The 25,326-nt window shown below is 38.9% G+C and overlaps 1 long non-coding RNA gene across 1 annotated transcript; it reads left to right on the top strand.

Moving 5' to 3' along the window:
• The first annotated feature begins 1,349 nt into the window (after positions 1-1,349).
• Positions 1,350-13,167, top strand: LOC126595956 (uncharacterized). The gene is made up of 2 exons (XR_007613781.1): positions 1,350-1,995; positions 12,913-13,167. It is a non-coding gene; the product is annotated as an uncharacterized LOC126595956 (long non-coding RNA).
• Positions 13,168-25,326: the final 12,159 nt, after the last annotated feature.

Below are 25,326 nucleotides of genomic sequence, written 5' to 3' on the forward strand. Positions count from 1 at the left end.
TATTTATTATTTTTACTGATTATCACATACGTTGTATTATTGTCACTTACACGAGCTTCGTAGCTTATTTGGGTTCTTGTTTGCTCGGTGCACCATTCCCATGGTGTAGGCACTGATTGTACATGCGACAAGTCTGAGTAGATTACGAGAAGTCGTTTGGTATTTTGGTTCCGTTGAGAGGTCTGGAAACCGATGTTGTTGGATTTCGTTGGATTGTCCGAAATCCCATTCTTCAGAGATGTAGGCTTCGGCCGAACTATGTCACTCTAACCTTGCATTTTGATGCATAGTATGTGTTATTGATTGGTGTGATTATGGAATGGTGTTGGAAGCATATGAGTGTGAATGGCATACCGGTGTGCATGGTAGGATGACAATTGTTGTTTGGCTTATGGTTGATGTGTAGTATGGTACTCTATGTTTACGAAATGTTCAAAGTTTAACAATGGTGAACTACGAATGGCTTGATCCCTATTTAGGATACGCAAGAAGTCTAATAAGGAGATGTATCCATAAAGTATAAGAAATTACTCCGCAAATTGAAGCTTGAGTCGTGCTTTGTTCATATCCCGGAAACGGGGTATGTTAGTTATACGGGTACTTGGTGACGTCACATGTTGATCCAGGACGTAAGTCCGGATCAGGGTGTGACATCCGATGAGGATCCTTTTCCGTTATTTTTCACACTAGCACAATAAGATGACGAATGTTATGTAGAAAAAGGAGATCAATTATAAGACTCAAACTAGGGATGGCAATGGTTCAGTTTGGAAATGCAAATGCTATATTCATCTCTATAAACACAAAAAATTAACTGTAAGATCCCACATCGCCCAGGGGTGAGGATCTTGTAAGCCTTATTTGTATATTCCCATCTCTACCTAGCACGAGACCTTTTGGGAGCTCACTGGCTTCGGGTTTCATCGGAACTCCGAAGTTAAGCGAGTTCGCGCGAGAGCAATCCCATGATGGGTGACCTACTGGAAAGTTCTCATGTAAGACAATTTCGTGCTATGGCGGAGTCGAGCTCGGGATGTGGTAAGGGCTCGGGCCAGGACGTGACATTAACCAAATTCATAACTGCAAATTAACCATCGGTGATTATTCATAACCATACTCACTGGGTAACGAATTTTCTAATGGTTAACGGTTATATCCATTTTCGTCAAAAACAAAAAATTATATTCATACAATTGACACACAATAATTTAGTAGATACTAATTTCGTCATTAAATAGTGATAGGAGCATATTTATACGACTTAATTAGCTTGTTTCTTGGCATTTATGTTGTTAGTTCGTAGTTATTTTAGTATTTTAAGCTATTTTCGTGTGTTTGTAGGTCCAAAGGGGTTAATGTGGCAAAAAAATGCATTTTGGAGCATTTTTGGGCATGGAATGGATAGCATATGCTTGGAGCAAAAGGAATTGACGAAATTTGAAGTTTGTGCATCATCCTCTCCCTATAAATAACCATTTTAGCACACTCATTTCACCCAACACATCCATCCACTACACCCATTACATCCACTCATTACCAAACACTCATCCACTACACCCATTACATCCACTCATTACCACAACCCACTACACTCATTACATCCACTCATTACCAAACATCCACCCACTACACCCATTACATCCACCCATTACATCCACTCATTACCAAACATTCATCCACTACACCCATTACATTCACTCATTACCAAACATCCACCCACTACACCCATTACATCCACTCATTACAACTCTATACACTCCTCTCCCTAGCCTATAAATACATCCACCCTTCACCATAATTTGGGGGCCATCATCCAAAGACACTACATTTCACATCTCACAACTTCATTCACAAACACAATTTCCTTGCCGTGACCTCCATCCATTCATCTAGCCATACTACATCTCACCAATCCATACACTTTCATCTCTTAGTCGTGCAAATCCATTTCATCCATATATCCATACACATCCTAGACACTTGTGCTACAACAAGGTGGTGAAAACAAAGGTCCTTGACGTTTCAAGCTTGGAACTTTGAAGCGTTTTAGGTGTACTCCGTTCTTGCTTTCAATGTCTACTTTTTATTTTCTAATTTTGTTGCAATTATTAGTGGCTAAACCCCTATTTAGTTAGGGGGAAGTTTGAAGCCATGAACATGCCTGAGATTTGAATTGATTTCTTCCAATTGTGATTTGATAAGTTGTGATTGCAATTCAATTATCTATTTTATTCATAACTGATTCTTGTATGTTTATTAAGGATGCATACTTAATTTTCATGCACGAATTAGATGCTAGAATATAAATGAGTTTCACTTAATCGTTATAAGTTTATATTCATGAGTAGTGAAGGTTGTCTATCACAATCACGTTAATTGAATTCTTGGCAATTGTATCATGCATTCATAGTTATAATTGCCTCGTCAACACTTATGATTTTCATTGAACGTAATGATATCTGATTGTATCTCTATTATGCATTCATATAAGGGACTTTTAGAGAATGATTTGGGTTGTCGCATGCATTCATCCAATTCAATGAGTAAAGGAAAATCTGAGGGTTAATTTGTGCATCACGGTTAATCTGGGGTGTTAAGTATCATAGTTTATTGAAAAGCAATTGGAAATCGATTCATGTACAAGTGTGTCATGTGTGAAGAACGGACCTCTAACTAATCCCTCCATCATTTTATTTCTCAAATTCATTTTATAATCTGCCTAGTTTCATAACTTGCTTGTTTATTTCAAATTCATCCAAATCAAAACCCCCATTTTACTTTCTTGTTCCAAAGTGTTTAAAATCTATTTTTTTTGTGTTTTAGAGTGTTTTGATTTAAGTCAAAACACTAAATTCGTCTAAAGTTGTGTTAGAGTCAAATTTGCCCAGTTTGTGATTTTAGGCAGTTTTGAGTGTTTTTAAGTTGTTTTGAGTTTTTAGAATCTGTTTTGAGTCCCTTGAGTCTATTCAAACGTTTTTAACTTTGTTTTTATGTTTTTGAGTAAGTTTAGAGGTTTTAGCAAGCCTTCCTAATCCCCGGTTTAGAACGATCCCTACATGCATTTATACTACAATTTGACAACAAGAGGGTTTAATTTGAGTGCTTAACTTTCATCGCATCAAATTTTGGCGCCGTTGCCGGGGATTAGCAATTTTGCTAATCCCTTGTTATTTCTTTTTGTTTATTTTCATGTGTTTTTGTTCCTAGTTGATGACTTTACTTGTTTTCTTGTTTTAGGTGGTTTATGACTCGAAGTTCTCAACCTATTCATAAGCACATCCGTGACTTTGACGACGATTTTGAACGAACTTTGAGACGAGCAAGGAATCAACAAGAACCCCAACCATCTCAACCTGCACCAGATCTAGAAGACAAAGTAGAAGAGCAAGAGGAGCCCACGACACAGGTTGTGGAGGAAGATCCCAACATGGCAACGGACAATCGAACAATCAAGGAGCTTTCCGCTTCAGGATTGGACAATGCCGCTCCCCTATGCATCCAATACCCCATGGCTGCCCTAGGGAAGACGGACGAGTTCGAATTGAAATCAAGTTTGTTGCATCACATTCCTAAGTTCCACGGGATGTCCATGGAAGATCCTAATAAACACTTGAAGGAGTTTGAGGTTGTTTGCTCAAGCATGACCCCTGTGAACGTTGATGGAAGCATTCTGAAAATGAAGGCTTTTCCATTTTCTCTCTTAGAAAAGGCTAAAGATTGGTTGTATGAGCTAGCCCCCGAAACTGTCACATCATGGGAGAGTATGAAACGGGCATTTTTGTAGAAGTTTTTCCCAACCTCTCGAGTCATTCTACTACGCAAAAGGATTAGTGGAATTCAGCAAAACCAAGGTGAATCCTTTCCCACTTACTATGAGCGTCTTAAAACCCTTGTTGCTTCATGTCCACAGCACCAGATGAAGGAGGAGCTTCTTCTTCAATATTTCTACGAAGGGCTTCTACCAATTGAACGCCAAATGTTAGACGCCTCAGCGGGAGGAGCTTTGGTGGACAAAACACCCATGGTTGGCAAGACCTTAATGAAGGATAATTTTGTGAAAACATGTTCATTTAAGCAACATCTATAAGCATGCAATTAACAATTAAAGGCGGAATCATGCTTGCATGCACTTAAAAACAAAACATTAACCAAGAAATTCAAAGCCTAGTAGATTGGTGAACCAAGACTCAACTCAAATCAAAGTGAGTTGAGAAATTTATACCTTTGTAGATTCCTCTTTGCATAAGCAAAGGCTAATCACCCAAAGAGAGGGCCTTCATTCCTTGCATCTAAAATCTATGGATTTGGATGGATGAAAAGGTTTCTCCAAGTTCCCAAAATTGAGAACCTCTAAGTATCTTCACCAAGGTTAGATTGGAGAAGAAATGAGTGACCTTGGAGTAGTGGGATTGCTAGATGCACCCTCCAAGGGGCCGGCCTCTTTAGAAAGAAATGGAGAGACATGTTCTCTCCAATTTTCTCCAAAACAAACCCTAAATGAATTTTGGCTATAAAGTCATATTTATACCTTTATTCATTTGAGTGGCAAACTTGTAAATAAGTCCAAGTTCACTACCCTTCACAATATGGCCGACCTTAGGGTGTATTTGGGTTGTTTGGGCCTTTGTGAATATTTAGACATTAAGTTGTCATACAACTTAAGTCAATGGGCTTGACGTTCGAAGCCCATTGGGCCTTAAGGTCCAAAAACTATCCCGAGGTCTTTAACGAACTTATTCGTTTGATTAATTAACATATTAATTAATCCTTGCCATAAATAATTAAACCATTTAATTATTCTTACTCATCTCCATTGTTTCTTCAATCTTCACCTTACACGGTGTACGATCCATTAGGTTCCTTTTAGCGAGGCAGTGGGCGATTAAAACCATTTCACATCGATTGTGAATTGAAACTTACTTTCAATTCTCCCTTTAGTGATTACACACGTTTAGGGCTTCCACAAACCATGAGTGACACCTAGCAGCATATCATGGTTACCCAAGCTAATCAGAAGAGGTGGAGAACCTATTCAGTTTAGGATTACAAATGCAATACGGTCTTTCTCTAATATAATACTCTTGACCACATTGTTTGGTTTGATAGTTTATTCATGTCTACTATCCAATGTGATTCGTGTGCTTATATGATTACCTTGAATGTGATTTGGAACGCCTTCCTAAATCTCATTCATACTTTGGCCAAAGATTCTTAATCATATCATAGAGTATTCTCCCTCAAACGATTTGAAGGTTAGAGATCCCTTGTTGCGCATTCACTTGCCTCCATGACTAAGTGGCTTAACCCCAACGATGCCGTGGACACCCTCCTTTTGGAGTGACTTTTGACATAATCAAAGATCAAGGACTTAACCACAAGACAGCTGTGATGCCTCAGGTCAAAGGACTACTTTGCATTATCCCAACCATGAGTTCTCATGTGACATGAATATGAGAACTCTTCATTGATCGTGTTCAGTGAACTCATTCTCTATTGAGCACCTACGTACTTGTCTTGATGTCACACACACCAATGACTCGAGACTAGTCACTCTCCCTGAGAGAAGACACAGTACGTACTGATCTTAACGGACTGTCAATGCCCAATTGGCAATCCTATGATCAGGAACGTTTAGGATGTGTCTACGAAAGAATGGTCTCATGAATCTAACTTCTTTAGATCGCATTCTCCCAATCACATATTCCTTGGACTTTATCGTTTAAGCAAATAACATTTATATGAGACGGCTCAAACAATAATCTTTGCCCTTTATAGTTAAACTAGATTAGTTTAACATGTGAAATGTCCGTAAAGTATCATCATATGATTGGTTTTAGGGCACATTTCCAACACTTAATTGCTAACCGAGCATTGAATGCTCAACAATATGAAGGCGTTGGTCAAAGGGACACCCCATGGCAGCAAGTGAATGAGGTAAGTTCCACATCCGACATTCAATCGCAATTAGCTAATCTTACTTCCATTGTGTCTCAGATGGCCGAAGGAATGAGGATGAAAGAACCAAGTGTATGTGGTGTGTGTTCTATCCAAGGACATGCCTCTGAAAAGTGCCCGCAATTGATTGAAAATGGTGGATGGGAAAGTGCCAATGCAATTGGATTTCAAGGCCAAAACCAGCCAAGGAACGATCCATATTCTAATATGTACAATCCAGGTTGGAGAGACCATCCAAATTTTAGGTGGAGAGAGCCCCAACAACCCCAACAACAAGGAGGCTTTAGGCAACAACCTTCGGGCTTCTATACCAAGCAATACGCACCAACATAAGCCCCACAACAACCTGCCCAAAATACCTCAGGTACATCTTTAGATAATGAGACACTTCTTAAGTTACTCACCAATTTGTCTCAGGGGCAAGAAAATCAAGCAAAATCAATGCAAAACCAAGAAAAAAGGGTGGACCAAATGGAGAAGCAAATTGGGCAGATTGCGGAGTTTGTAGGACAGTTCAGAGAGCAAGGTAAGTTTCCTAGTTCAACCGTTGTCAACCTGAAGGGAGGATTCGAATCTGCAAAAGCCATAAGTTTGCGAAGTGGAAAACAAGTTGGATCTGATCCCCAACTATCCAATTCACGTTCCAATGAGGTTGAAGAGTTGATAATTGAAGAGGAGGAGCAAAGCACCCCCACGGAAAGGGTGGAAACACCTTTGCCGTAGGCCCCAAAAGCTCTTAAACCATCCAATTCGGCCAACAAAGGTAAGGAAGTTCCAATTTTGATTAATTCTAATGTTGTTCCTCCAAATGTACCCTTTCCTCGTAGGTTTATGCAATCAAAGAAGGAGGAGGCTGAAAAGGATATTTTGGAAACGTTTAGAAAAGTTCAAGTTAATATACCACTTTTGGATGCAATTAAGCAAGTTCCAACGTATGCCAAGTTTTTAAAAGAACTTTGCACAACTAGGAAGAGAATTTCGAGTAAGGAGGTTGTCAAGGTAAGTGAAAATGTCTTAGCTGTTTTACAACGTAAACTGCCCACTAAATGCAAGGATCTAGGAAGTTTTACCATTCCTTGTGTAATTGGTAATACTCGTTTTGAATCGGCCATGTTAGACTTAGGTGCATCTATAAATATCATGCCTTATTCAATCTATGCATCTATGCATTTAGGCGAATTGAAAAATGATGGTGTGATTATACAATTGGCCGATCGTTCTAATGCCTATCCAAAGGGAGTTTTGGAAGATGTTTTAGTGCAGGTCAATCACTTAATCTTTCCGGCGGATTTCTACGTGATTGAAATGGACGAGTCAGACCACTCCCCTACATTGCCCATCCTCCTTGGACGACCATTCATGAAAATGGCTCAAACCAAGATTGCTGTAGCCAAAGGATCAGTAACTATGGCATTTGGTGGTGATATGATTAGCTTTAATAGTCCTGAATCTGTTGAGAATACTAATGATGTTCGTTTTTGTTGTGCCATTGATGTGATTGAAAATATAGGGCAGAAACGTTCAACACTAATAAAAAAGAAAGTACCTCGAACCACCATTGAGGAGGAAATTGGAGTGAACAACAAGGAGTGCACGACCACACCTCTCAAAACTCTAATTCTGACTGAGAGCAATCCTTGTGCATTTGTTGATAGTGCTGCCACTTCATTGCAGCACATTGGTATGTCACCTAACCCAATTTCAATTCCCATTTCAACTAATAGGTTGTTACCTTCTATGGTGCAGGTACCTAATTGAATGCCAGGTAGTAGGGAAGGGTACATCGATTGTTGGAAGCAACACACCAAAATCAGGAAGGACTACTATCCCGTTCCGTTCAAGGATTCAATGTGTGAACACTTTGAGGAGCATGTCGTGGAGAATGTACCCCTCCATGCCGTGGGCCCTGTACAAGCTTAAATGGAGGTATCGTCCGGTTGGAAGACGTTAAAGCAAGTGCTTCTTGGGAGGCAACCCATGTATTCAAATAAGGAAGATTTTTGAATTGCTCCACAATCAGTTTTGCGTTTCTAAAAACCTTCCCTTTTCTGTAGTTTTATTTTGCCATGATTGTCATTTTTATTTGTTGCTTGTTTAATTGTTTTTGGTGTGGGTTTATTTTTGAAACACTGATAGTTATGCAAGGTATTTTTACATTCATAAAAAAGGAAAGGAACATTAAGCAAATAAATACAAGAGGGAGCCTTCAGAAAGGCTGTTTAGGAGAAGTCTCAGTAGTCGGCGGTGCCTCAGTAGTCGGCGGAGCCTCAGCAGTCAACGGAGCCTCAGCAGTCGGCGGAGCCCCAGAAGGAGGAGGCATCAGAGGTTGATCATTTGGATCTTCATTATGCGGTACAGCCCCAGAAGACGAAGGCAAATGCTGTTGGAACAAACCCACAAACCTCTGATGATCAAGTAAAATCTGACCATCAGATTCCTGCATCTGGTCAATCTTCCTCTTCATGTTTGTAGCATAATTATGTGCGAGCCTGTGCAACTGTTTATTCTCATGCTTAAGCCCTCTAATCTCCTGCTTGAGACTCATCACTTCAGCCGCCAATAATTCAACTTGACGGGTTCGGGCAAATAGGCGTTGGGCCATATTAGACACGGAACCTGCGTACTGCACACTGAGAGCCAGTGAATCCTTAACAACCAACTCATCAGACCGTTTGGCAAGTAGTCTGTTATCTTTGGGAGTGACAAGGTTCCTGGCCACCACCGCAGCTGTCATATTATTCTTCATCACTGAATCCCCAACGGTAAGGGGACCAGTAGAGGATATGAAGGATGGGCGCCATATGTTGTCTGGAGAAGGTGGGACTGCCTCTTCGCCAAGGTTCAAGTCAAAACGACGGTCAGAGGGGTCAGACATTTTTCAGAGGTGTTAAAGAAAGAAGAGGTCAGACAAGTCAAGATCGTAGAAATGCAAGAAGGGAGTTTTTACAGGCAGAAATTCAAGTGTGCTTTGAACGTCTTGCGTACCTCTATAAAAATCAGCACTCGATGGGATTTCAGAGATCGAAGAGGCGAGCTCAGAAATCGAAGAGGCCAACTCAAAAATGAAAGAGGCGCTAGCTTTCTCAAAAGCTGGGCTTGCTCAGAAACCACGACCAATCTTCTTTTCCAGATTTGTCCGCACTTGTCACATGCAACCTCTGCATTCGACGGGATTTCAGAGATCGAAGAGGCAAGCTTAGAAATCGGAGAGGCATCTACTTTTCCAGACATGTCAGCAACTATCACATGCAGAGTTAGCTTTGCGAAAATCACGGGTAGTTTGTCGAAGCGCCGATTCTAGATATCGGATAGGCATCTGCTTTTCCAGACGTGTCAGCATTTTTCACATGCAGAGTCAGCTTTGCGGAAATCACGGGCAGTTTGTCGAAGAGCCTTTCCAGATGTGTCAGCATCTATCACATGCAAAGTCAGCTTTGCAGAAATCACGGGCAGTTTGTCGAAGCGCCGATTCCAGATATCGAAGAGGCACTTGTTTTTCCAGACGTGTCAGCGCCTGTCACATGCACACTCAGCCTTGCAGAAATTACGGGCAATCTGTCGAAGATCTCTTGTGAAGTAGAAAGCACGTGAAGTTTACTATTAAATCATCCAACGGTTTCTAACAAGAGTGAAAGAATAGTACCGGTTATTAATTCCTATAAATGTCACCCCTCACCCTCCATTGCAAGGCAGACATACATAACCCTTCTTTTTCTCCGAGAATGCCTTTCCAACAAACCCTCTTGAGTCACTCAGTGTTCCTTATTCCTTGGGGTACCTCTGCAAACAACTCATCCAAAGCAAAAGTATTTCATATCATGAAGGTTGAAAGCAAGAGTATCTCATATCATGCTTTCTCCCTGTCCTTCTCCTTGTCGTTGTTTTGGGACAAGGAGAAAGAGAGCAATTAGCCAGCACTTGGTATCGATCTTCCGATCTGAAACCGACTGCCTGGAACCCCTTCTTGATTGCTTACCTAGCCTTGCTCTCGAGTACTCATCTTCATCATTTTATGCTTCCTCTTCGTCTACCATATCTACCTGGGGAACAGATAAGGAAAGTGAAAATGATACCTCGGAGCATGTGGAGACAATTTGCCAATTCATCCTCAGCTAGGGACAAGGAGAAAGAAAGCAAGATGTGGGCACTTGGAAAGATTGAAGAAAGAAACAGACCAACACCTCTACCTCGTGCCTGCCTACCGTGCAGAAGAAACAAGTAGAGAAGAATGTAGACTGCACAATTAAATCAACCCGGCAGAAGGAGTCTGATTTGAAACCAAGGAACTCTCATATTCCTCGCTCAGAATTCCAAACCAGTTCGAGATCAAAGCTGTGGAAAGATAACATCATCTATCTCCAAAACCAGATCTGCGTTCTTAAACTCTACTCTGTCTAATTTTTACTTTGCCATACTTGTCATGTTTATTCGTTGTTTGTTTATTTGCTTGTTTTTGTGTGAGTATATGCTTGAAACATTGAGGACAATGTTTGATTTAAGTGTGGGGGGGGGGTAACCATTGTTTTGCATGAAATTCGTAGGAGTTTATCACGCATTACTTCTAGTGTTGTTCCTTGCTGTTTTAAGTGTTTTAAGCTGTTTTGGAGTGTTTCAGTGTGTTTTGACATAAAAATCCGAAAATCTCATAAAAATTTGAAAAATTGTTTTGAAAAACCCAAAAAGAGTTGTTTTTGTATGTTTATTTGTGTCTTAGGGTACCTTCCAACACAATGATGAGGATTTGGTTTTTAATTACATGACTGTTAAAGAGAGTTATAAACATGGATGAAAATTTGATTTACTCTTTGGTGTATGCTTGGTTGTGGTTATAATTTATGAATTCACATGCAATCATAAAAGAAAAATCAATTTTTGTAACATGCTTGAAGGAAGGAACTCAAATGAACGCTACAACCTTGTGAGACTTGAGCCTAAACGTTTATTTGGAGAGTTAATAATCTGTGCACTATTGTTTTCTAAAGTCCTTGCATGATCTCAATATTCTTTGCTTGGTTGCTACTTAGAAGGCGTTTCATCATTTAGTTCCAAATGCTAGAACTCATGCCTATTTCATTCAAAGCATGCTATTGATTTGCATAACACATATTCAAGATGAAGTTGTGTAGTGACCACCACAGCCAAATTGTCGTGCCCTATTTCATTATGTGTTTAAGTTTAACCCCGTTGAGCCTTTTGTACCCTATGTTCTTTGTTAACCCATACTATCCTCACCTAGCCTAGATTAGGACCATCCATACCCTTGTTCTTGAAGCATAGTAAAACATAATTTAGAAGGAATTCCTTTTGTTGAACTTTTGCAGAAAAACAAGTGTGGGGGAAGTGATTCTTGTGTGTGTGTGCCAAAGTCCTTAATAAGGCAAGGGTAGAAAAGAAAAAGAAAAAAAGAAACATTCGTGGAAAATAGAATGAAAAGAAGAAAAGTTGTGAAAAAAGTGAAAAAGAGTTGAAAAATATGTGAAAAAAGATCTCTAAAGTGTTGTTTGTTGAAGAAAGGGTCCAAAACATTGAATTCGGCCCTAAGTGTTGCTTGAATCTTCCCTTTGTGTTTAAAAGTTAATTTCTGCATTATTAAGTGAATTCCAAGTGTCTATTTCATTACTTTGCTTGCTATTGCTTTCAGAACGTTTGTTATCCTTATCTTTTCTTTGTTAGCCATTACCCTTAAACCCCGTTACAACCCTTAACTTTATCTTGAGTGTTATGCATTTCAATATGTGGAGTTTGGAATTGGTTTGAGCATATGGTGTCACTGGTTCTTGCATGTAAGTAGTAGCATTCCATTCATGAGATCATATCTAAACATGCTGAATAACTCCAGAAAATTGCCCTATTTGTTATACATATATGTGAGTGTTTGTTTTCATGTTTACATCAATCTTCTCACATATAACTAGTGTAGGGTGTGTAGTCAGAAAATGTGTGTGAAAATAGAGAGTATCTTGTAAGGAATTGAGTAAATTCTCTAAGGCATGTTACTACATTCAAAACATCGTTTTAATTGGTTAATTGTGAACTAGTAAGTGGTGACTATAAGTATGTGCTCAAGTGTAAGGATGACCAAAATCTATGGGAATGATAATTTTTAACATGTCATGTTTCGTTAAAAATCCCTGAGGCAATTGTTGGAAGGTCTAGATTGTGTTTTGTTTTGCTCGAGGACTAGCAAAAGCTAAGTGTGGGGGAATTTGATAGGAGCATATTTATGTGACTTAGTTAGCTTGTTTCTTGGCATTTATGTTGTTAGTTCGTAGTTATTTTAGTATTTTATGCTATTTTCGTGTGTTTGTAGGTCCAAAGGGGTTAATGTGGCAAAAAAGTGCATTTTGGAGCATTTTTGGGCATGGAATGGATAACATATGCTTGGAGCAAAAGGAATTGACGAAATTTGAAGTTTGTGCATCATCCTCTCTCTATAAATAACCATTTTAGCACACTCATTTCACCCAACACATCCATCCACTACACCCATTACATCCACTAATTACCACACACTCATCCACTACACCCATTACATCCACTCATTACCAAACATCCACCCACTACACCCATTACATCCACTCATTACCAAACATTCATCCACTACACCCATTACATTCACTCATTACCAAACATCCACCCACTACACCCATTACATCCACTCATTACCACAACACTCACCCACTACACCCATTACATCCACTCATTACAACTCTATACACTCCTCTCCCTAGCCTATAAATACATCCACCCTTCACCATAATTTGGGGGCCATCATCCAAAGACACTACATTTCACATCTCACAACTTCATTCACAAACACAATTTCCTTGCCGTGACCTCCATCCATTCATCTAGCCATACTACATCTCACCAATCCATACACTTTCATCTCTTAGTCGTGCAAATCCATTCCATCCATATATCCATACACATCCTAGACTCTTGTGCTACAACAAGGTGGTGAAAACAAAGGTCCTTGACGTTTCAAGCTTGGAACTTTGGAGCGTTTTAGGTGTACTCCGTTCTTGCTTTCAATGTCTACTTTTTATTTTCTAATTTTGTTGCAATTATTAGTGGCTAAACCCGTATTTAGTTAGGGGGAAGTTTGAAGCCATGAACATGCTTGAGATTTGAATTGATTTCTTCCAATTGTGATTTGATAAGTTGTGATTGCAATTCAATTATCTATTTTATTCATAACTGATTCTTGTATGTTTATTAAGGATGCATACTTAATTTTCATGCACGAATTAGATGCTAGAATATAAATGAGTTTCACTTAATCGTTACAAGTTTATATTCATGAGTAGTGAAGGTTGTCTATCACAATCGCGTTAATTGAATTCTTGGCAATTGTATCATCATTCATAGTTATAATTGCCTCGTCAACACTTATGATTTTCATTGAACGTGATCTCTGATTGTATCTCTATTATGCATTCATATAGGGGACTTTTCGAGAATGATTTGGTTGTCGCATGCATTCATCCAATTCAATGAGTAAAGGAAAATCTGAGGGTTAATTTGTACATCACGGTTAATCTGGAGTGTTGAGTATCATAGTTTATTGAAAAGCAATTGCAAATCGATTCATGTACAAGTGTGTCATGTGTGAAGAACGGACCTCTAACTAATCCCTCCATCATTTTATTTCTCAAAGTCATTTTATAATCTGCCTAGTTTCATAACTTGCTTGTTTATTTCAAATTCATCCAAATCAAAACCCCCATTTTACTTTCTTGTTCCAAAGTGTTTAAAATCTGTTTTGTTTGTGTTTTAGAGTGTTTTGATTTAAGTCAAAACACTAAATTCGTCTAAAGTTGTGTTAGAGTCAAATCTGCCCAGTTTGTGTTTTTAGGCAGTTTTGAGTCTTTAGAATCTGTTTTGAGTCCCTTGAGTCTATTCAAACGTTTTTAACTTTGTTTTTATGTTTTTGAGTAAGTTTAGAGGTTTTAGCAAGCCCTCCTAATCCCCGGTTTAGAACGATCCCTACTTGCATTTATACTACAATTTGACAACAAGAGGGTTTAATTTGAGTGCTTAACTTTCATCGCATCAAATAGCCACATCCAATAATAAAAAACATAGCAATGAATGAATTTTGTAGAGTATAAAAATAAGAGTATTGAGTAAAACATTGATGATGTTGGCCGTTGATATCTCCCATAAGCATGATGTTTGATGCGTAATGAATATAGTATAGGGTTTGACACATAATAAATATAATATAGGGTCCGGTGAATACTATTATATTATCTATTAGATATATTATGCTGTGAGTAAAGAATAAGGTAATAATAGCATAGGTTCACTGAATATAAATATATATACATATATAATATAATAGTTGTTGTAGTCCTGTTAGATTAGGAATGTGATTGTGTAAATCCTAACAGATCTAGGATATAGATTAGATATTATCCTATTAGAGTTGTAATCCCATTGGGGTAAGAAATTTACCTACCCTACTACTATAAATACAGGCACAATGAGGAGGCATACACACACCTTACACATCTCTCTCTTCTCTCTGTGCCGCCGACCCCCTCTCTCCCTATCCTTTATATTTTTCAATAAATTAGGCCTACAACACATTATCGACACGCTTATGCCATAAGCTAAGGAACTGAAGGTTCGTGGAAGAGGCTCTTCTACAACATCAAAGGCTCAATTGTTTTCTGCCAGTCAGGTTCTTTTAAAATAAATTAAGATATTTGAAACGACCATGAAGCATAAAAACATTCCTCATGATGCATGAATCCCCTATATTTACATTTTCCTTCCGATATTTATTGTATATGTTTCATATATTTGTTAATATATATATACACACACATTCATGTAATACGTAATTATGCTATGTAGAATTTGTGAGTCAAAGAATTGAAATAATTTAGAAGCAATTAGGATTTTTAACCCTAGATGTAGAAAAAAAAAATTGGGATTTTTTTGCGACATAGGCCACAGCTCATAGCCGCATTGCCGTTGGCACCACCAAGCCGAGCCACGTTAGTTGGTTGGAAGCCGAGCCGTGTTGAGCAGCTTTGGGATGAAACTGTTTGACGTCTGGACCACCACAACATAAACCATTTGGGCTTGTTGTGCACACACTGATACCCCAGGCTTTGGCCTGGTAGGGTTTGACATAGGCCTATAGCCCCCAACCCATCTCCAGCAAGCCTGCAGCAATGATGGGCTTTGTCACATGTGCCCCTACCTAAAACCAGTATCCTTTTGCTATTGGGCTTGTCCCTATGAGCCCCGGCCTACCTGTAACAAGCCTTTTGCTTGCTGGACTTGCCCAAGTGTTACAACTCGCTTGCATCAAGCCCCGTTTACTTCTAGGTTTGCCTTGTGCCCCAACCCACTTGCCAGCATCCCCTGTGCTGCTGGGCTTGCCACGCTCCGGCCCAAAACCCAAAGCTAGCTTACGTTAGGTTTCGCTGCGTACCCATCCAGGCCAACTTGTGTTGGGCCTGCTTCCCCGTGCTAGTTTTGGCCCAAATTCCAACAACTCTTGCTGCTAGATTTATCCTAACCCAAGGCCCAATGGCCTCCAACCCTCCCCATGACCCAATAGGCCTGCAGCCATGCTGCAGAGCCCTATTTGTGCAATATAGCCAGCCCAACTGAGCTGGGTTGCGTTTTTTTCTACCCGATGCCATAATTTGCATCCCTGTTTCATAACCATACCCATATAATTATTGCGACGTTATTGGTTAACGCTTATCAAGCTATAATTTTGTTGTCACTTGACCTGGAGCCAAAATTCAAGCTAATATGACCCGAATGTCATTATTTTGCTCTAACGATCAAACTTAGATGGTTACGATCTATTGAATTAATTAAAGTGACCAGCAGTCCACTAATCTGACAAGACATCCAAAATTATTGGTGTGAAGCCCACTTTTTGGCAATTAACGATTCAATAAATTATTCTTTTCTTTGAATCATTGACTATCTTTCGTAGTCACGATACACTCACACTTAGGTTACTAAAGCAAGCCCCAAATTCACTACACTTGGTTGTATATTCTGTATTTTTGTAGGTGCTTATGAATAAGAAGTTTATAACTAAATCGAACGTGTAGCTTCGAATTTAGTGCCTTTGAAACATGAAGTTTTCATTCAAAATTTACACCACGAAACCCAAGGCTTTCATGTTTAAATTAAACCTATACATGTTTATAGAACCCAAATGTTCAAAACTGTATGTCTATGCTTTCCATATGACTAACCACATTCTTTTTGTACCCTCTGTTTTAGGGACATTTCAAACTTAAACAAGCTTGAATTTACTAGTTTGGAAGTATTTGGAAAAAAAACTAAGTGGGTCCATGATGTGAAGCTCCATCTCACTGCTAAAAGTTTACGAGCCGCCATTGAAGAGGCTATGGATGTCCCGGTTGACGAAGCTCAGAAAGCTACCTTCATTTGAAGACACATTCATGATGCGTTGTAAATCAAGTACCTCACAGAAGAGGATCCACGTGCCCAATGGCTCATTTCTAGTCGATCGCTTCGATCACCAAAAAGACATTTACTTGTGTCACACCCTGAACCCGGGATCGGTAATAGAAACTCGAATCCAAATCCGAAACGTGAGTTAAAATCTCAATAAATAAAAGGAAATTGACACAGGTTGAAAAAATGAACTTCTCTTATTAAAATAATTCATGATTCTCAAACAAATCAAGAATTCTTTACAACCTACAGTAAATAAATGAATAAACTTTCTCTACTCCCATCTAATCCGATCTCATCCTGCCTACCCTCTTGAATGTCTAGTTCGTAAACCTGCATAACAATCGAGGGGTGAGCTTTAACAACTCAGTAGGGACATAACCTTACCACAGTAAATTGACAATATTAAATTAAGTGTCACGAAATCATATAGCCAAACATCAAATCATTATTGATAATAATGCAACCTCTTCAACTACCCCCGTTAATTCATATAATAAAACACGCGGACTTGCATGTCCCATACCATGCATTTTACCCCTGCAGAGGTGGTTCGAATGTTCTATTATAGAAACTAACCCCCATATGATATCCCAACTTCATAAACCCCTTTCGCTAGTCATCTTATCTAATTCATTGATCTCCAGCCCAAATCACCCACATTGACAATTCCCGTCGATATCCTATTCTAATGTGCATATCGGGCTCGCCTAGAACTGGTTTCACAATGAATAGATTCAACTACACAAAAGATCTTTCCAACTACCCTCATTTCCATACTTCCAATCTGAATACTGAAATTCCAACCACATCAACATGAACGATGCACAAATAATGTCATTTTATCCTTTACATGTATCACAGTACATTCTCAATGCATAGCATTCCAGCATTAATTTCATAACCAAGAACAAGTAAACACTTAATTGAAGCAATTAGCCAATTATTATCCAATCACATTAATCAACCAAAAAGATCAAGAATATTATAGCACTTTACTGGATTCCAAAGCTAAAATGAAGATCCATGTCACTACCGGAAATAGCTAAGCTCCATGTACTTAAGCAAGTAGCTTGATCACTCCTAAATCAACATGTATTTCTTCCACCCTATTTCTTTTCTAATCTCTCTCAACATAAACATATATAATATTTATATACGTACATCACACACACACACACATATATATATATATTGCATGGCTTCCTCATGAATTGCATAACCAATGCACTCGTATTTCCGAAATAAGAAATGCATGTCCCTATGCCGACTCACCCTATTCTCTAATTGGAACAAATGGACAGCACATCTAATACGTTAGGCTCTTGGATAAACTAAGCCATTAATTGGACAACTCCTATAAAACTATGAGTCACAAACACTTGTTGATCGTATCCAAATTTATTCACACCTCCAACTTAGTGCATGTAAACTCAATCTAATCATTTAATTCCCATGTGGCTAAATTGCCACTAACCGATTAGACTCGCCCCCTGCTGTCTAGCTCCAGCAGATGTCACATGGCAAGTCAGCCACTTATTGGATTCCATGTGTCACTTACTCATTGGTCCAATATGTAAATATCCTTAAAAATTCATCTTAGCTCTAAAAGGTAATCCGAAAAATGCTACGAACTCTTAATGACGTCATGTATCTTCTCATTAAATAAGCACAACATATCTTTTTTCCAAATATTTCTCTTATTCGATAATAAATTTTTTGAGATCTTACAACTTCCCTGAAGCAAGACACAACTGGTAGCATCCACGCTTCTAAGACTTTAAGCCCGTGAATGAATACAACTCTAAAGTTTGTAGAATCCGATCACTGCTTAAGTTCTGTAATAAGCAATTGACCGAACAAGATCTCCTAGAGAAGACCTGTTGGACCTTCAATTAATTTATTTCTAGGTATGAGTAGTGGGGAAGTTAGTTCTTTGGCTGATAATGCTACCACACGCACCATCTTGCGTGAGTGACACTATTTTACTAACTTCGTACCTAAAAATACACCTCTATCAACCCTCTCAGGCTCATCCAACTTGATCAAAGGATACGGAAATGCTCGTAAAATGTTGTTTAATGGTACCAAATTAACTATTAAAGAGGCCCTCTATTTTCCCCGTTCTGGAAGAACGTTGTTGGGTTTTAGAGATATTCGATACAATCAATATCATATTAAACCACTGAAGAGAGTGGTTTTGAATTTCTTTGTATCACTTCTTACGAATATGGACAAAAGCTTATTCATGAGAATATACATCACAACCATTTGAGCCATTGAGATCCATCATGTGGCCGGCCCTGTGCTTGGGTTCCAAAGCACTTTGTTTCTTTGGCATGACCGTATGCAACATCCTGGACAAGATATGATGTGCTGTATTCTCAAAGTATCATATGGGCTTCACCTAACATCTTATCCCGACCATTCATCTTGCAAAGCATGCTCCCTGGGCAAGTTGAATAGTCAACCCTCATTTACAAATATTATTCACAACCCCCTAAGTTTCTTCAGAGAATTCAAGGGGATATTTGTGGACCTATCTAATCAACATGCGGACCATTTAAATACTTCATGGTGTTGGTTGATGCATCGACGTGTTGGTCACATGTCTGCTTATTGTCCACACGCAATGTTGCTTTTGCGGAACTCCTAGCTCAAATCAGTAAGCCTTGGGCTCACCACCTTGATTACCCAATTAAGTAGATTCGACTGGATAATGCTGGATAGTTTACATCACAAACTTTTGACGGTTATTGCATGTCAATTAGGATTGAAATTAAAATATCTTGTACCTCATGTTCACACCCAAAACGGCTTGGCATAAGCTTTCATAAAACGCCTTCAAATGATCGCTTGGACTTTGGTTATGTGAACCGAATTGCCGGTATCCACCTAGGGCCATGCAATATTGCATGCAGCTATGTTGGTCCGCTTGAGGCCCGCCGCTACCTAACCTTATTCACTGTTACAGTTCGTTACTGGATACAAGCCTGACGTCTCACATTTATGTGTGTTTGGGTATGCAGTCTATGTGCCAATAGTGCCACCACTACGTACCAAAATGGGTCCTCAAAGAAGAATGGGAATCTATATCGGTTATGATTCGCTATTAATTATTCGCTACTTAGATCCCTTGACAAGAGGTCTCTTTACCGTATGTTTTGCGAATTGTCACTTTGATGTGACAATCTTCTCATCGTTGGGTGGAGATAATAACACTTATGTTCTTGTCGAACATTGCGAATTGTCATGGATTACTCCCACTTTGTCTCATTTAGATCCTTGCATATCTCAATCTAAAACTGAGGTGCATCATATTCTAGATTTTCAAAGCATTTCTCAAAGGTGACGATATCACATATATCCGTTGCAAACGCACTTGCAAGGATCGACGTACCTAATGTACGCCGTAACATTACTTCAAAAGGACGAGCAGTTCCTGAAAGAGGGTTGGTCGCACCTCCCATGCAACCTAGTACATTGGCGACTAGCGAATCATGTGCTTATACCTTAAAGTGTGGAAGACCCCTTAGTTCAAAGGATTCACAATCTTGGAAGAGGAAAACGGCACAAACTAGTGAACCTAGTATTAATCTGACCATCGGTTACTCATCTGTTCCAATGCATGAGGTTATTCTAGATTACAGTGATGTCTTATATGAGACAGATCGACCTTCCAAGAATCACGATTTTAGTTCATTATGCAGTTTTGGATGAGGTTTGGAATCAGAATGAGATGATCGTCGACAACGCCTTTGCATACATAGTAGCTATTGACATCATGCTTACCGATGACATTAAACCACGTTCCATTGATGAATGTCAACATATAACGGATTGGTCAAACTACAAACAAGCAATCCAAGTCAAACTCGATTCGCTTATGAAACGTAAGGTGTTTGGACCTGTAGCTCCTACTGCACTACATGTGAAGCCCATGGGCTACAAGTGGGTTTTTGTGATGAGAAGAATGAAATGGTGTGATACAAAACACGCCTCGGCCTAGAGATTGAGGTTAAGGAAATTTTCGTTCACTTGAAATCAGAATTTGAGATGAAGGATCTTGGAAAAACTTGATATTACCTCGGCTTAAAGATTAAGCACCGTTCGGATGGAATCCCAGTACAACAATCAAACTACACCTAGAAGGTGTTACGACGTTTTAATGTGGACAAACCGAAACCTTCGAGGACTACTATGATTGTTCGGACTTTAGATGCTAAGTGAGATCCCTTCTGTCCGAAGAGGACGAGGAAGAGATTTTGAAGCCTGAAGTTCCATACCAAAGTGCAATTGGTGTTTTATTGTACTTGCTCAATGCACTAGACCTGACATCTCATTCGCTGTGAATCTTTTGGCAAGATACAGCATTGTGTCTACATGCAGACACTGGAATGGTATTAAAGAAATTTTCCACTACCTCAAGTGTACACCAAAATTGAGCTTGTTCTACACCCATGAATCCTTGAGATGAGCCACTACCCCCTCGGTTTTTCGGTTGATTCTTGCTTTGTTGGTTATGCAGTTCCAAGTTATCTGTCTGACCACATAAGGCACGTTCTCAAATGGGTTATGTCTTTACCGTTGGAGACACTACAATATCTTGGAGGTCTACCAAGCAAATACTAGTTGTAACTTTTTCGAACGATGTTGAGATTCTCGCCTTGCATGAAGCCTCTGAAGGAAAAATTTTGTCCTAGCCAAGAACAAGTAAGAACATTTGAATACACATGCAAACTATTAACACATTAAAGTAGGCATGCATTAAAAAACAATTCATAAAACCCATGACTTTCAAAGCCTAGTATATGGTGAACCAAAAGACTCTTTAACAACATTAAAGAGAATGAAGAATTTAGAGATTCTTTACCCTTGAAGCTCATCCTTGTTTACACAAGGGATTCACCCAAGTGGAGGGCCTTCAAGTCACCTCCAAGCTCCTTGGATCTTGCTTGTGATTTCCTTCTCCTTTTGTGCTCCTTTGGTCCTTGAGGATGTGAGGAAAGGATCTCCAAAACACCAAAGGTTTGGTGTCTCTAAGTCTCCACACCAAGGGTGAGGTGTGAAGATGAAAATGGATGACTTAGAGAAGAAAAGATTGCTAGATTAATCTCCTCTAAGTGGCCGGCCTCTTTGTAGAGAGAAAGAGAGAAAATGTTTCACCTCTTTGCCTCAAAGAAAGACCCTCATGAGAAAAATAGCTATAAAGTTGCTTTTATAACACTTTTCTTAGGTGAGTGGCAAACTTGCAATTAAGCAAACCTTCACCCTCTCCTCACCATGGCCGGCCTATTTGTTGTGATTGGGCTTATTGCCCATTTTGTTTTAGTTGTCATACAACTTAAACATAATGGGCCTTGTGGACCAAAACACTTTTGGGCCCCGAAACCCAAAACCAACTTAAAAGCCCAATACGAACCTTTCGTAAAAGTAATTAACTAATTAATTAATCTTGACCATTCTTCAATTAAACCATTTAATTGCATATCCATTTCATTTAATTTCTTCACTTTCATCCTTACTCGGTGTACGATCCATTAGGTTCCATTTAGCGAGGTAGTGGGCGATTGTTACTCTTAACGATCGATTGTGAATTGAAACCACATTTCAATTCTCCCTTAAAATTAGTGTTTTGCTAATCATCAGGGCTTCCACAAACCATGAGTGACACCTAGCAGCATGTCATGGTTACCCTGAAGGGAAAATTATGAGCTTAACACATGGGATTTCTAAATGACTAGCATGCATATACAATTCAAGATTTATATACATGAGCAACGGAAGCAATTTATCAAATAATATCAAAGCTATAGTCATGCAAATCCCCTTCAAGGTTCATAGGTTTATATATAATGCATCTAAAACATTCAAGTAAAGAACTAAGTGAAAGTTTAGATCTATACCTCTTGATCTTGATTTTAGACCAAGGATGGACCACCTCCAAGTCCTTTGCTCCTTGAAGTCCTTGAGCCTAGCCTCCCTCCTTGCCTCCTCCACTTTGTTAGTAAGAGTGCTCCAAGGTTCTCCTTTAGTCTCCAAAGGAGAAGACCTCTAAATATCCACACCCACTAGTGTAGTGAGATGGATGGAGGAAATAACCAAAAGGGTAAAAGATTGTTAGCTAAATCACCCTCAAGGTGGCCGGCCTTTTGTGGTTTTTGAGAGATGTTTCTTTTGCCTCTTTGTTGTTTTAAAACACACAAAAAACCCTAAGGATTAAATCTCTATAAAGTTCCTTATATAGACAAAAAAGAAACCTAGTCAACCACTTGACTAAATATCTCTCCCTCTCCACTTTAAAGGGACGGCCCCTTTGTGTTGGTTTGGGCTTTGGGCTTTTATCTATTTCTAGTCATCCAATGCTTGAATAAAAGCCCAATGGGTTTAGGCCCAATGGGCCCAATTAAACCCGAACGTTTCTTTAAGCCCAAAACGATCTTTTATCGCTTTTATGATTTGTTTAGACTTTCTAAATTAATCACAACACTTAATTAATCCAATTAATTATTTCCATCATCCATTAATTACTCACTACAAGAGTGTATCGGTGTACAATCATTTTAGGTTCTAATTAGCAAGGCAGTGAGGTGATTGACATCAATCCAATTGATTATATTTAATCCAATCACTTAGTGAATTAAAACTTCCTTTTAATTCACCTTTCTTCTTTGATGACTACATTTAATCATCTAGAAGAACTCACAAGCTATGAGTGGCATCTAACCATATGTCATAGCTACCCAAACTAATGTAGAAGTTGTTCGGAGAACCTATTCAGTTGGAATTACAACATAATTCGATCTTTCTCTAAAACAATACTCTCAATCACATTACTAGGGTATGGATATATATTATGTCAAACCCCTAATGTGATTATTCCTTCTTATATGATTCAATTGAGTCGTATAGGAACGCTTTCCTTTATTACGCTCGATACTTCGGCCGAAGATTCCCGAATCATATCTTAGAGTATTCTTCCTCTCTTATCGAGGATTAGAGATTCCGTGTTGCGCATTCACTTGCCTTCATGACTAAGTGGCTTAACCCCAATTATGCTGTGGACACCCGCGAATGGGGTGACTTTGACATAATCAAAGATTAAGTACTTAGCCACAAGACAACGACGATGCCTCAGGTCAAAGGACTACTTACATTATTCCAACCATTAGAGTTACTTGCTTGACATGTGAGTAGACCTCCATGCAAGTACTCTCGTTCGATTGTGTTCAGTGAACTCATTCCCTTAATGAGCACCTACATACTTTTCTTAGTGTCACCACACGAATGGGATGAGACTTTCCATCCTTCCATTTGAAGCAGACACAGTATGTACCGGTCTAAGCATTGTCCGTATCCCTCCGACAATCCAATGACCAGGAACCTTTTGGACATTATGGTTATGTGAAGAAGGTCTCTGTAGTCTAACATCATTAGATTACTTCTTCAATCGATCCATTGTCCATGGATTCACTACTTAGGACATATATCGTTTATTGAGATAGTCGTAATTAGTATCTTTGCCATTTGATGTATAAGATTCATCTATACATCCATTCATCTGTCCTGAAAGGTTTCTTCCAAAGATTGACTTTCAGGGCATATTTCCAACATACCCAAGCTAAGTAGAATTGGTTGGAGAACCTATCCAGTTACAACTACAATGCAATACGGTCATTCTCTAATACAATACTCTTAATCACATTGTTTAAGTGATAGTTTGTTTCATGTCTACTATCCAATGTGATACTTCTCTATATGATTCAATTGAATATGATTTGGAACAAACTTCCTAAGTCATATTCATATGCTGTGGCCAAAGACTCTCGAATCATATCTTAGAGTATTCTCCTTCCACCATGGAAGGTTAGAGATCCCTTGTTGTGCATTCATATGCTTACATGACTAGATAGCTTGACCCCAACAATGCCGTGGACACTCTAATGGAATGCCTTTGACAAGATCAAAGGTCAAGGACCTAACCATTAGACATCTGTGATGCCTCAGGTCAAAGGACTACTTTGCATATTGCAACTATCGAGTTCTTACATGACATGTATGTTTGAACTCTCTTTTGATCGTGATTCAGTGTACTCGATTACTCTTTCGAGCACCTATGTGTTTGTCTTAGTGTCCAACACTAATTGACTTGAGACTAGTCATACTCACGCTTGAGTCGACATAACACATACTAACCTTAGGGGATTGTCAATGCCCAATTGGCAATCCTATGGCTAGGAACGTTTTAGGAATGAACATAAGAGAAAGGTCTCGTTAATCTAACTTACTTAGATCACTTGTCTCTTAGATCAAATACATTCCTTGGATTCTCTTATTGCTTAAACACATGATACAATAAATAGTGATTAACAACAAGCTTTGCCCTTCATTAAATATATAAAAGTTTAATACAATAAGTATTCCAAAAGCTATTACATCAAATGAGTGGCTTTGTGGGCATACTTCCAACAGCCTCGCGTGAATGCTTTTTGTTAAAAGTAGTCATAGAACATATTCGAAGCACTAGTCATCTTACTATTGTCGTTGAAGATAATGCCGCATGTATAAAGCAATTGAAGAAGTGATACATCAAGGGAGACAACACCAAGCATATTGGTGATGTAATGGTTGGAACCACTCCAAGTTCAGTGATGAACTTTTTCATCCAAAACGCTTCTTTGCTGGCTTCAACTGCAGCGACATATTCAACCTCTATCGTGGAATCAGCAATTACACTTTGTTTCTTGCTTTTCCAACTGACAGCCCCACCATTCAGAGTGAATACATATCCGGAGTTGGAACTGAAGGGAAAATTATGAGTTTAACACATGGGATTTCTAAATGACTAGCATGCATATACAATTCAAAATTTATATACATGAGCAACAGAAGCAATTTATCAAATAA

This window comes from Malus sylvestris, chromosome 13, assembly GCF_916048215.2.
Source record: "Malus sylvestris chromosome 13, drMalSylv7.2, whole genome shotgun sequence".
NCBI classification, from domain to species: Eukaryota; Viridiplantae; Streptophyta; class Magnoliopsida; order Rosales; family Rosaceae; genus Malus; species Malus sylvestris.